A 14681-nucleotide genomic window follows, 5' to 3' on the forward strand; every position below is an offset into this window, starting at 1 on the left:
GTTGACGAAATAATCCACGTCGCACAATGGGAAGTTGCCTTGGCTGAAACCTCGTTTGGTATCGAGCGGCTGACGGAGCTTTTGGTATTAGTTTTGCGGGGATACCAAATTAAGGCGTCGTGGCTCCGTGCCGTCAAAAGCAGGTGGTGTGTGACGGTTCTCTTTTCACGGGTCCTTTTCAAGATTTGACACGTAGTGAATATCTGGTCGGTTGTTGAGTTTCCACACTGATAAGGTCCAATCAGTTTGTTGGCCGTGGGCTTTAATATTTCACACAATACAATACAATGGACTTATCCCACGGTAGTTGACGCAGATTTTGACGTTTCCTTTTTGGGATGTGGAATTGTTTCTGGCCACTGTTAATTGAATGGCGTTCAGAGAACTTTTCTCACCTACGTGAACTTTTACACATGACTCCATCCTCCAATATATACGTGATAAAAATTCATCCAAATAGGCTAAATTTAATGTATTGGGTACGTATGCTATACTTATGTTGAATAAGCTAAAAATAAGTTTTACATAATGTAATTCGGCAGCAGAAGTTATTATCATTGAACTTTATGTTCCCACGGCGCTAATCTGATGAATGTTAGGAATATTTTAATGTAATTGGTCTCGGTGGGACGAAATAATTTTCTAAATGTAACCACTACCCAGATACTCGATATCTCTACAGCTTGCAGTCATCTTACTGACGCAACCGAAGAAATAGAAACAACAAAGAGAATTCTTCAATCAGCAGACCTCATCGTCATCATCGACCTCGGCACTTACGAGTATGTACATATTTACTCAACCAAGCACAATTGACCTGCAAAACTCGGCCAGCGATCACCCTTGCTGTGACGGACCATCGCTATGCCAACATTATTAAATTGTAACTGTAATCAAATAAAAATATGTCATCCAATGCTAAATCAGTTTGTTATTTAACTACGTGGGTGTTTTCTTGAAGGGTCGACGGGCTGAATTTGCCTATGGCGAGTTAAATAACTTATCTGCTATACATATTGATGGAATTTATAACAATTGCTGTTTCTATTACATATTTACTACTTAAGCTAGGAGTTTTGATGCTTTAATAATATTCACATAAAGGGAATGGTGGTGGCTGTGTCTGGTGAAGACGTTCTGTCATACTAAATTAATTATTATTTAATAATAGACATATGCATCATAGAAGCTACTAACGAATAAACCAATAGTAATAAATTTACTCAGCAAATATTTCATATTTTGATTAAAGACATAACTCATGTGATTAGCAAAATATAACACAATAGTTTAAATATTAATTAACTAATAAATCTTATACAAATGCCTGTTTACGCTACAATTGAAGAGAAAATTTATACAATTCCTTGACACCATGATGCGATAAGTATTTCATTTCGGAATGTTTAAGAGATTTATACTTCCTATGCTCTAAAAGACGTTTCAACCATTTTTAATATGTCAAGACCTGTATTTCTTTTTTCAATTGCTACAGTGAAGTTTACAATTTCATCAAGAAAAGATATGCATATGCAAGAACAACGTTTACAAATTATTTAATTTTATTAACAAAATAATCGTACTTTAATTGGAACTTTTCGTGCGCTTTTGCCACTCTATGGAGACGAGGTTACGTGCCAGATAGCATGTGACATAACCAAATTATTGCGAGAAAAGTGGAGCTTCGCTTATTTCAAGAAACTTTGACACCAAGAAGTTCCGATTTAACACCATTATACTACTTATTGTGAAGTTATTTGAAATCATTGACCTTTAGAAGTAAACAAGACGCTCTTCAAGCTTTAGAAATTAATACTGAACGCGCTATTCATGACATACGACTTGACATTTCAAGAAAATATCATTTGGGCCTTAGGAAAAAGTAAATGCACATTTGCTTCACTTAATTCTTTCGAAAAACAGCGCCGCGTTAACGTCTGTTACAATGTAACAATCTGTAACAATATTTTCCGATTATCAGATTATCATGAAACGTATTATTACTGGCAAAGAGTCATGGATCAATGCTTACGACCCGAAAACAGACAATCGCCGAATCGAAAGCCGAAAAGTCACGTCGAGGCAGATCGAAAATCAAGATTATCTTGACAGTTTTCTTTGATTAAATAGGTGTGGTTCACTCCGAATTTCTTCTGATCGGCCTAGCTGTCAACAAATATATTGAAGCCAAGGGGATTACTTTGAGTAGGGCGGCATAGATTTTGAAGAATAAATCAAGAATTTAAATTGTGAAGAAAGCCTTAATGCTCTTTGTTCATGATAGTATATGAGGTCAGAAATGAATATATAGCTGCAACAAAAAAACTGAATGTAATTGAAACAAAATTATTATAGTATATTTCTGATGAAGGTTCATCAACGTAGACTCATAAAAAGTCTCTCTTTTACCATTTTCTCTATTACTGGGTTGACTATATTAATCGAAAATGGCAATTTTTTAATCTCTTTGCCCATTGTGTGCCTTGATGGTAATATAAAGTTCTTTCAATAGCTTACATTGAAATAGTTATTTTGAATTTTAAACTCCGGAAAAACATTAAGTTCGAGCGAATTCCCGGATGGGATTATGGTAGCTAGGGGAATGTATGAACAATCTTCTTTCTTTTGAGTTATCAAGAAGGTGAAATTGGTTCAATTGCGGAATAATAGCCGAAACATTTCCAATATGTCTTCAGTTAGTTATATTGATTTTAAAATATGTGAACGTACATAGATATAGTAATGAAGATATGTATGTGAGCATAAGGTGAGACTAGATTTTCAATAATGTGTGCTAAGCCGCATACATTGCAACATGCTTTAAAAACATGAAACGTACTATGTGCTGAGGGGATATAAATATGCTCAAATATAAATCAGTGCTTTCTCATATAACATGCTTTCTCCCGCCCATTCGTTTATAAACATTTACTAGGAGCCTAGGACACTTAGGTGACTTATACGAGTATTTTCATGTTTATGTTTATTATAAAACTTTGTGGATTTGTCACATTTTAACACTTTGGTGCATGGTTGAGTGTTTTAGCACACGTCGCCAAGTGTCAATTTACTAAAACGATGCTTTTGAGTTTACTGTAGACACTTTTGCATTAAAATTTAATTCACACTCTGAAACTGAAACATCAAATCCTTTCACTTATGAATAAGAGCCTTTTATATCGCATGAATATCCCACCAGTTTGTATATATGTATCTATATATATTATAAATTTTTCTGCTTTCTACGGTAAAAGACTATTGGTTTCCCCACTTAATGCAAAACCCTATAAGGTTATAATGAAAATCATATATATGTTTTCATATACAAGTCTGTATGTATTCATGTTTAGATAACGTACGTTTTGCTTAAGTATTGTTTGCGCACGTAGGCATTAAAAATAAATGTATTTTATGCTTCGGTAATATATTTCGCTAATAGATGCGGACATAATCAATGACTTGCCTTTGTGTTCTGATTGTCTTTAGTATGCCATTAATCAGCCACCCTTGGACTCATTAAATAAAATATAATGCAATCACATTAACTTAACTGTAATCGCAAACGGTATATAGTATGTATATACTGAAGGTATTAAAGAGAAGACAGGTTTATTGTGGTAAACTACTAAAAAGCTGTTCATTTATGTTCGATTGCATCTTAACTGGCAGACGTTTTTATCATTTAAAGGTTTAATATTGGCAGCCACCTTCAGCTTAAAATAGATGTGGGTACATAATGACTTTGGCATTTAAAGGACAATACCAACAGGGTTAATTAACTATGCATGCTCACGTTTGTGATAACAATTTTGAAAACAAAAACATTGATATTTCAAAATTTGCGTGGAGATAAAGGATAACATGCCAATTTTTCGAAACTTAAAGATAAAAAGGTCATTGCTCCTTTCACAGTAGATAATATGGTGGTACAATAATTCATGCTAAATTTCATCAAGTTATTTTTTTCAAATGATAGTGTTTTCTGTATCAGGCTTTTTATGGGTTAAAATGTAAATATTTTCGTAATATTTCATACACGTATCGAGTTTTTCAATAAAACCGCGACAAAAGTTTTTTTTTAATAAAACAAAAACGGGATATCAATGAAACTCTTTATTCCTGTGAATATACGCTTGATGTCATTATGTATGAAATTCGGTTTCTTTTGCATGGCCATCACGGGTACGCTTTCAGGAGTCCAGACGCTAAATACATTTTTCAACGGTTTCAATTTCACGTACAATCTTCGTATGAAATTCATCAATCCTCGCCAGGTTGTTGGCATAGACTTGACGTAGTACCACAGGAAATAGTCTAACGGCGTCAACCGAAGCGGACAATTGACTGGACCATGTCGTGAGATAACACGGTCACCAAGCCTTGGTTTGGCTTGCGGCACCGTCCTTTTGAAACCACTATTGTCCAAGTCCATATCCCCAATTCGGTTCAAAAATATTTGATTATCATTGAGCGGTAGCGATTCCCTTCACCAACTTCCAACTTTTATTGCAGCAATTCGCAACTTATTGCAGACAGGGGAACGGGTAACATTACTTTTAAATTCTCTTAATGGTTGCAGCGATTTTTAGTTACAGATAAATTAAAAATTTTTAAGGAAAATATAGTACCAGGTGAAAATTTAGGTCACGTTAGGTTATACAGGCCGGCTATCACACCATGCATAAAACTACTGGGCCTTAGTACTGCCAGAATGAGGTTCAGTTTAATTTGGGGTGAAGAATCCGTCACACAAGATGTCAACGTTTTTTGTGAACTTTGATGTCTACGATTGATACATCGTGCAGTCACTTGAACTGCGAAATTCCTAGTTACTTGAGTCGATTTCTAGATAGTTCTGAGCAAAGGCATAGGGGGGTTTCCAGAGTCTCTTTAATGTTAACTTCTCTGCACTTTGCATGTTTCGTTATCACTTATGCCCATTCGGCTGTCATGTGACGGCAGTAGGTTGTGACCTGTTAAGAGGCCAACAGCAGTCCGGCAGTCCTTTCGAGATCATGTGAGTAAGAAGCCAGCGAGTTTCCCAAGAGTCTTTTGCACATGATTTTGGAGATCCAGCATGTACTTAAAGCATTCCGTCTCGCATCAGCGGCCTGTAAGTCCTTTCGTAAATTTCGTTGCATATCGTTCTTAGTGACTTCCGTAACAGTACAGTAACTTCTTCGGTTGCCAGACGTTTGGCACTTTTGGCAATCTTATTAGCTGCTACGTTTCCCGGAATTTTTTTTTGGTCTGGAACCCATTATATATGAGACGCTACATCTACTTCTTACATGCTTCTTATGACATTCTCTGACGTAAAGCGATGTGAGATTATTGCCTTTATTGCTGCCTGGCCATCGACGTATATATTTATACTTCTAATGTTAGATATATCGGCCGTATTCTCAACTGCAAATACTTCCGCCTGGAAGATAATTCGGAAGCTTGGAGGGTCGCCTGAGATTCAGCTTCGAGCAATAGATTCCGGCTCCCACACCATTGGGCATTTCAGAACCATCTGTGTAGATGTTGCGAGTTCCGCTGACGTGTCCCAGGCTTCTGCGCCATCCCTCTGTCTTTAGCGTGACTTTGAACCTTCTCGCCCATATAAAGCGTATAGGTATGTGTTTAATTTGTCCACCAGCCTCCACTTTTTGAGCTATGCCCGAAGGTGCTTGTAAAGAACTCACCTAAAGCCACCAAACTTGCAGCCGATTTCGCCGCAAAGTTTTATACTGCAATGTCGATGGGTGGTAGGTTGAATGACCTTTCTATTACTGATGTTGGAGTGAAGTTTAGCGCTCTAATTACGCAGAGAATGGCAAGTCGCTGTGCCCGTTCCATCGATTTTATAAAATTTTCTTCATAAGGTCCTACAATAGCAATATCTTTCAATATCATCAGTTCATCATCAGATTACTAGAATTAACACCTAGTACGTTACTTGCGACTCATACACCTACGATAAGGTTCTTTCTATAATTTCACTGATTACGGATGATAACAGCCCTGAAACAATTAACAATATATCTTCTGCAAATGCTACTGCTTTTAACTCCTCCTCCATTGAGTTGGATTATAGAATAGAACATCAAAAAATTTCCCCAGGCGAATATCTCCCTTGTTTGAACACAGCCTTAGTAGTATCCCTATGTATGACACAGGTAGATATGCTTTATCACGCGCACATATGTATGTATGTATACTTCAGTAATTGTAGTTAATTGTGTGTGAATGGGACTTTTAAACCGCATTCATTCATAAATTCCGAAAAGTGGTGAATACGAAAATTTTAGTGTGTATGTGCTTCGGAGGTTTACAACTCAACTCACCTTTGCGCTCTGTTAACGATAACAGCACGAGAGTACCGAGAGAGCTTCACTGCAAAATACTGTTATAAAAAGTTTCGTGTGTCCTGTTGCTCCTGCAGGTTTTCAACTCTAAATTTAATGAAGCATTCCACTCTCGGCCGTTGTGGTGAAAGGAACGTTGAACGCGGAAGGCACGCGCAACTTAGAAAGTTAACGGTAAATAGAAATACGGTGCTGTGTGCTCTAATGATTAGTTTTATTATCTGCAGAAATGAGAGAACAAAACAAAATTGATGAAAGTGAATAATTGAAGTGAGTGTAGAAAAAATCAAAATTGAAGAGTGAAGAAATAATAAGAAGAAGAGCAAACGTGCGAAACAAAATAAAAGCGTAAAAGTTTTTGAGTGTGTGTGTATGCCGAGTAAGTCAAGTGTATAAGTATAAGCAAGGGATTTTAAGTTGCCGCGCTTCCGTTTTCACAACTGTTGTCGTCGTTAGCGTGTATGCGCTTACTATAACGGTGAAGTGTGATAAGCTTATATACACATACATATATATTTATATACATGTGCGTACATGTTGCATAGCAATCAAGTGTCAAGTGTGAGCGGGTGGCAAGCAGTGATGTGTGCAACAGAAAGGTGCTGCGGCTGCCACTCCTAAAGTGTGAATACGATTTTGATGAGTGGCAAAACGACGAAATTAAGTAAATAGTAGAAATACTTAAGTGTCGTGCGCAGAAAATCGACGTGTGGGTCTGAAGTGTGTCGCTATGTCCACACCCGCCTCACTATTGTGCTACTAAGTCAGTGAGAATCGCGGCAAGTGGCAGTTGAAAAGTGGAAAAAGTTTCCAAAAAGCATAATTATTGTGATAAAGTTTTCCAAATTTTCTTATAATTTCATGCTTTAGCTCGGCATATAACCATTCAAAACCCACAATTACTTCTTTAAAGTTTTAAAAAAATATGAGTATTATATGAATGGAAGATTTTAAATTCTCATGTGGAAACGAAGCCGAGTCCTTAACTCAATACATGCAGTTCATCTAAACCGATAATTTAGTAAGTGATAAAGTTTTCGTGGAAGTTTCTTAATATTCTGTTTTCATGCTAATATAAATGTATAATAACTTACCAAGAATTATTATTATTATTATAACTCAACGTGCGGAATCAGCCGACTCACGAAAGTCATGATGGTTTAAAACTGCTCAGCTACAGAAACAAAAAGTTCAACAGTTGAAAATTAAAATTCGTTGCAACCAATTGTTACGATTTGATTTATTGAGTGAAAGTAATATAGATTTTCAAATTTCGAAAAGTGAATCGGATAAATCAAATGTGCAGGAATGAGCACCAAAATCTTGACATATGCGGTGAAAAAGTTCCTTAAGTTCAAAATTTGATCTACACGATTTTAACATAAAGAGTCTAAACAGCCTCGAAAAGTGAACCGGGATATTGAATGTAACTTTAGATAGGAGAAAAGAACTGGTAATTGTTCCATTTTTTGCTAAGAATATAATACCACACATTTCTTTACGACTAGTAACTGTAGGTAGATTAATAATTTGTAAACGGCTAGTGTATGAAAGAAGATTCAATCTAGAAAACCATCGAAAATGCATTAAAGAGAAATTTGAAAACTTAAAAGTAACTTGTCAGAATGGACTTGATAACAAGTGTTCCAAACAACTGAGCCACATTCCAATATCGGTCTAACCACAGTTGTAAAAGTGTTTCAGTAACCTAAGAGTCTCTAAATTCTTTAGAAAAACTTTCAATAAAACTGAGGACACCTTTTGTCTTTAAAACTATGGTGTTAATATGAATACTAGAATTAAGCTTAGAATTCATAGTAACTCCCAAACCAACAGAGTTAAAATCATGCTCTTGCAAATAGTCTTTTATTGCATAAAGAGAGGGAAAACCAGATCTACGAATTACAATATTTTACATTTTTTAAGACTCAATGGCAAATCATTTCTATCACACCAAGCAACCAAATTGGTTGTCTATTTGCAACAGGCACCTTTCATCAATTTAAGTATAGATATCCTTAAAAGTAACAAGAACAGCTGAAGTGACATTAATTGCATCTGAAAGTGTAACCTTAAATTTGTTTTTCTCTATTATAAAGATAAGAAGATATCCATTAAAGAAATTTTGGTTGAAAGCCCAGAAGATCAAGCTTATGTATGAGAGTCGAGAGATTTACTTTATGAAAGTTATGATACTTTTTACAAATACAAAAATACTACTTAAATAATTTGATTTTGACCGGTCAGTTTGTATGACAGCTATTTTCTTCGGAGATTGTTGCTTTGGGCAATATTGATTCCATATTTCGTAAAGATACATACAAGTATAGGATTTTGATCGTTCGCATATTTTAGAATATTGTACTACTTATTTAATGGCAAGAAGAACACACTCTATCTACAATCTGAGTACGCCAACCGTAGAGAAAACCAATATAATTGTTTCCCAAACAGTTTGTTTTTCAATAACTTATATTCGTACTGATTAATATGTAGTAAACTATTTTCATTGGCAAATGAAGCCGCGTCCCCTATCAAATTTGTAGCTTCAACTCAAATAGCACATACATATATTTCCTTCGTGTCCTAAGTGCTTTCTCATCACAGTTTTACACCGTACATGGGACAAGGGCTTGTAAAACGTTAATTATGTTCATAGAGGGATCTGTTTTTCAATTGCCTACCGATACGATAGTAGCACCTATTGGCAAGGTTTATACAGCGTTTGATCTCCAGGCGTAAATTATGGGTGGAAGTAACACTGGTTCTGAGATATACAAAATATCATATTTAGCCTTTTAAAATTTATAGCTGCGAAGATTTAGGTAGTTTCCAAGACGCGAGGAAAATTTGTGTGTGTGTTCTTCTGGTACTTTTTCAAGGCAAAAAAATTATGAGCTGATGACTCTGTTGATAAAGCGAATGATGTCAGTATCATCTGCGTACATGTAGCATTGCATTATTAGGATAGACAGTGCCAATGCGATTCAAACTAGCAGCAAGTGTCACTTTTTCCAGAATTATATTGAAGAAAACGCACCAGATGAAATAACTATGTGAAAAACTTCATCTGTCATTGAACGGCTAGAAGAGGATTTTTCCGATTTCGACAAAGTTGATGGTTATGCTCAACGTCATTCTATGCCAACGTCAAATAGGCAGCTTCTATCCGTGCTATCGAAAGTGGCTTTAAAATTGACAAAATGGGTGTCGAACTCTTCGTCTACGGTCTTCTTCACGATTCGACATTTTGTGACAATCTGGTCTTTGATATACTTGCCTGTTCTAAAGTCAAGCTATAAGGTGCAATCCGTCCATTTATAATGAAATTAAGTCTTTCACACTATACTGCCGAAACAGCTTTGTATAGAATATTAAGAAGGTTGAACTCGCGGTACTGAGCAGATACTGCGGGATCTATCTTCTTATGGAGAGGGCAGAGCACACTCATTCCAATTATTGGGCATGTATTTAGCCGACCAAATCATGCTTAGCAACTGGAACATGCTTTTCGTCGCCGGCTTTAAACAGTTCAACCGGCAAGCCGTCGACTTCAGAGGTTTTGTTCTTCTTAAATAACCTTAGAGCTGTTTTCACCTCGTCTTGGTCGATTGGCGCCAGTCGACCTTACATGTTATTAGGAATAAAAGTTCCATTTATAGCATACCAATGTGAATTGTAGATTGTCTAAATTACACAACATTTCGACACACAAAAGGCGAAAGTTAAAAAATGCAGGTCAGCTATTTGTATTGGCGATAAAACCACTCATCGACAGAATTCTCTAGTAGCAAAAGCCAGCCGCGATGACATTTCTGTTGAACTCAACGAAAATTCTTACAGCTATTCAAGTGGCTGTTCGCATATAAACAGGACAGAAATACAATAAAAGCACTGCCTGATTGTGTGTGTAGTCAGCAGGGACTGTAATGTACCATATACAACATACATATATTTGTATGATTTCTACGTTCTTTCTGTAAATGGAAATATGCTTACCTAATTTTCAAACAAACATAAAAGTTCCTCTGTGTTGTTAATAGTTGGTGGTTACAGATGTTATAGATAAAAGGTTTTTAATAAAAAATATGCAGTAAGTAGCTAGAAGAGTTTAGTAAAAATTATTACAAAATAAAGTGTCAAAATATAGGAAAAAATATACATACAAGAATTAACAATAGAAATAAATATTCAAGATTGTATAGAAATGATTTAATAATACTTGTTCATTGTAGCAGATTAATATGTTTACAAAAGCCACATTAACAAAAAAATTTCAATTAAAAACTTACGATTTAATGGAAACATTTACAGTATGTAACACAATTGAGCAAATAAAATCACGAATATGGATTCTTACAAAAAATTTGTATTTAATTTGGGCGAATTGAGTTACAGTTTTTTCAAATACATTCTTCAGTCCGTCTATAATATAAAACAACAAAAGAGTAACAAATTTATTCAGGTTTTATAAGAAGAAAATATAAATTCTCTTGTATGGCACTTGCTCAATTTTGATACAATGTAATTTTTACCGCTTTAATATTTAGTATAGCCTCCTTTGGCCGCAATCACCGCTTCAATCCGCTTGGGAACGCTATTGACTAAATCTTCACATTCTTTTTTAGTGATGGAGTTCCATACTTCTACACATCTAGTAAATAATTCCGCCTTTGTTTTCGCTGGACTGGCATAATTGTGTAAACCACAGGTTCTCGATAGGTTCAAAGTTTCAATTTGTTGACTTTTAAGATACTCCAGAGTCTTCTTAACTATGTTCTTGGGGTCTTTGCCTTGCATCTGAACGATTTTGCTACTGTCCAGACCCAATTTTTCCAACGAAGTAAAATACCCTTGCCTTCATATATCTATATACATATTCGCGTCCATACCTTCGAATCAAACTAGGTCCCCAATATCACTTTTGCAAAATCCAACCCAAAATAGGACTTTTCCGCCCTCAAATTTGAGTGTTGGGATGACATCGCGGCTGGTAATAGTCTTTGATGGTTTCTTCCAAACGTAATGTATTCCGTCTGACCCGTGAAGATTAATCTTGCTTTCGTCTGTCCAAAATACATTCGCCCACTGTTCTGGAGTCCAGTTTCGGTGCGCTTTAGCAAATTTTAGACGTAGTTCTTGATGACGTTTAGTAAGCAAAGGTTTTTTAATTTTGCGCCTGGCTTTAAACCTTAGTTTTTTCAACTCGCGGTGTACAGTCATGAGGGAAACTTGTTTTCCGTAAGTCCTCTCCAGTTCTTTTTGAATATCAGTACCTGATTTTACTGCTCCCGAGGCCACCAGACGGTTAATAGTTTGTCTATCGTGGTTATTTAAAACGGATCGCCGACCAGATCGATGTTTTGGTACTAATATTTCATGACAATTAGCAATATTTTTAACTGACTCAAATGAAATTTCAGCTAAATTTGCAACTTGCCGATATGAGACCCTTCATTCAACCATTGAAGCACAGATTTTTTAATAGAGTCAGCCATTTTTTTCATTTTTCTAAAAAAAAACACGAAGTTAATCAGCTTCACAAAAAAAAAAAAACTTTCTAATTCTACTTACCGTCTATAAAATGAAAAATACTACTGACAACGTTAGTTAATTGATAAATAGAGCTACTGGTATTTAAAATACTCGAAAGCTGTTTATTTGGTCTTAGCTATGCTCACACGCCTGAACGCAACCGATGTAGTAACACAATTGAGCAAATGTGCATGTGACGCAAACCAATCGCAGCCAGAAAAATATTGAGAAATTGTACCATTATATTTTCGTGAAAAAAAACTCAACTAGTGTACCTATTTGAATACATATAAGTATATTCCTTTCCTAATAAGTTGCGTAGAGCTAGAAAATTTTGAAACCAGGATTATTTGATTTTATTTACTCAAATGTATTACATTTCTGTATCTGATATGTGTATACAATTGTTTTAGTTTAGAGTGTGTTGCCAATAATAAACGCTTTCGAAATTTGGAAAATAAATATTTATGTGTCACAATGGGTCGCAATGTACATAAGCATGTAAGCAAACAAAACATTTGGTAAATACATTTCAGTTGGCCAAACTTTTAATGGAAAACATTTAAATTATAATTTTTGATGATTAGTCGAAAGTTAAAAGGTATATGAGTGTAATTTAATTAGGGTTGTGTTTGTTGCTTAGGAGCGAAACTTTTCTGTCATGATTACCTGCAATCAAAATATGGGTAAATAAGGGACACTCGGCCATAGTTGGGATAACTAAGTAGGGGTAACCAATTAAGATTGCCTGCCCGTGCAAGCTGGTTCTAATTAATGTTACATCCCACGTTAGAGAACCACACAAAAGGAACAATACTAAGGAATGAAATAATTGTAATATATCCCACGCAATTATGAATTATAATAAATGACGCTCTTAATTTAGAAGTAAAAATAGCACATGTTAACAGAAGTGATACTGCCTTGGATTTCAAGACTGATATTGTTGTTGCTGTTGATACAGATGAAGTTTTAAAAAGTCACACGATAGGAAGTCTCCTTGTCTGAAACCTTGCTTGTCATGGAACGGCGCAGCCGAATGCTTACAGTTTTTTTTCGACTGCAAGGTCATCGTTCAACACGAGTTCTTGCCAATAGTTCGTACGGTCAATAAAGAATATTACCTAACAGTTATGTGCAATTTACGTGAAGTGATCCGCTGGAAATAGCCGGCTTTGTGGAAGAAAAAATTGGCTGGAGCTCTAAAAATTTCTCTAGAAGGAAATAGTTATAATCCTATTAGCACTGATGTGTGACAAAATGTCAATTTCGTTCACTTTACATTTAAAACTGCTATATTGGTGCTGTAGGTATCTTAATAACTGAAAACCTGATCCGCTCATCCCACTTTGGCCAGTCATTCGAAACATCACAATAAATACATTGAAACTAGAAACACGATTTTGGAAAGAGAGAACTTATGTTTGACTGTACGCCCAAATGCTAGGCGGTTCACAATGCATGTACACACGTGGTCACTAACACATATTAGAATTCCGAAAATGCCTTACGTATATGCTTCTTTGGCATTTACAGTCAAATCATTGTTTTATTTCCTTGTTCTACTTTACATATCGGAAGAATGAAGTGAGTAGGTGTCGCGAAGTTTACTTCTATTACGTTTGCCCTAACGTTTGGCAAGTATTTGCGCAATCTTCAAAATTTTTCATTTTGAGCAAATTGTTAAAATTCTGACACGCTCCCTCATCACTTATCAAGTCACTGCGTTGCGGCACATAACAACAAGTATGTAAGTACTACTCTTGCAGGACTTATGCGTTCACCGCTGAAATGTTACTTGTTCGCACAGCAATTTTTTACAAGTTGAGGAAACGTGTCAACTGAACTGTCAGCTTTTCGAAAAAGGCAATTTATTAAAATAAATACTCGTGGAGAACATTTAGACCGAAATTTTAGCATGTGCTTGAATGTTTTGGCGTTTTTTCCCTCCTCTATATGCATACATACATACGTCTTCTTTAGCTAAGGTTTAAGGCCAGGACATTTTATTTTCACTACATAATTTTCCTTTTCATATCTTTTGTAACAATATAACTTTGAAGTCAAATTTATAAATATATAAGTATATTACACATAAATGAAATTGGGAACAGAACCATTTCCTTTATTATTTTATTTAAATGCTGTTTTAATTCTGTAGTTTAATTCAATTTAAGCCAATTAGAACACGGGCCTTTTCATAAAATAATCCATATTCTCTGTTGCGCTTTTCTTCATTAATTTTAAGGTGATAAGTAAGGGAAAAGTTTCAAATATTTCCACACAAGCACATTTGTATGTCTACACTCATCCAAGTGCTCATGTAAAGCAGTTGGGCTTTATCAACATCCGCAATGAAAAATGCGCAACCATTATCTCACGATTAAACATAATCTCTTAATATGCTTTTGTATACGTTCAACGCTTACCTCAAGTATGTAAGTATTTACATAAGTATATGTATGTATATGAAGTGTGTACTTTTCGAAAAGCAAACACTACTGCTGCCTTAGTGGTATTCTTTTTCAGTCGTCAACCGATTAATTTTACCTAACTGCTAGGAGATAATTTCATGTCGCTACGAGACTGCTTACCTTCAACCAGTGCGTATACTTAACTTTATCGCAGTACGTGGGATTTACAAAATTTTAGCTGTTGATTGACTATATATGTTTTAGGTATTAACATAACTATAATGCACTTGCAGAATAACTATAATGAAATAGAAGTTAGTAATAAATCGCATTGCTATAGGAGAGTCTCAAAGCTAAAAACTTCTCACAAAGTGTTTTT

The 14681-nt window shown here is 35.4% G+C and overlaps 1 protein-coding gene across 1 annotated transcript in view; it reads left to right on the forward strand.

Moving 5' to 3' along the window:
- The first annotated feature begins 6472 nt into the window (after window positions 1–6472).
- LOC105227142 (GTP-binding protein Rhes) overlaps window positions 6473–14681 on the forward strand; it is a 96493-nt gene continuing 88284 nt past the window's right edge. Inside the window, exon 1 of the mRNA XM_049459251.1 lies at window positions 6473–7374. The gene's annotated coding sequence lies outside the window, so the exon portion shown is untranslated. The remainder of the gene's footprint in view (window positions 7375–14681) is intronic.

This window comes from Bactrocera dorsalis, chromosome 5 (assembly GCF_023373825.1).
Source record: "Bactrocera dorsalis isolate Fly_Bdor chromosome 5, ASM2337382v1, whole genome shotgun sequence".
Taxonomy (NCBI): domain Eukaryota; kingdom Metazoa; phylum Arthropoda; class Insecta; order Diptera; family Tephritidae; genus Bactrocera; species Bactrocera dorsalis.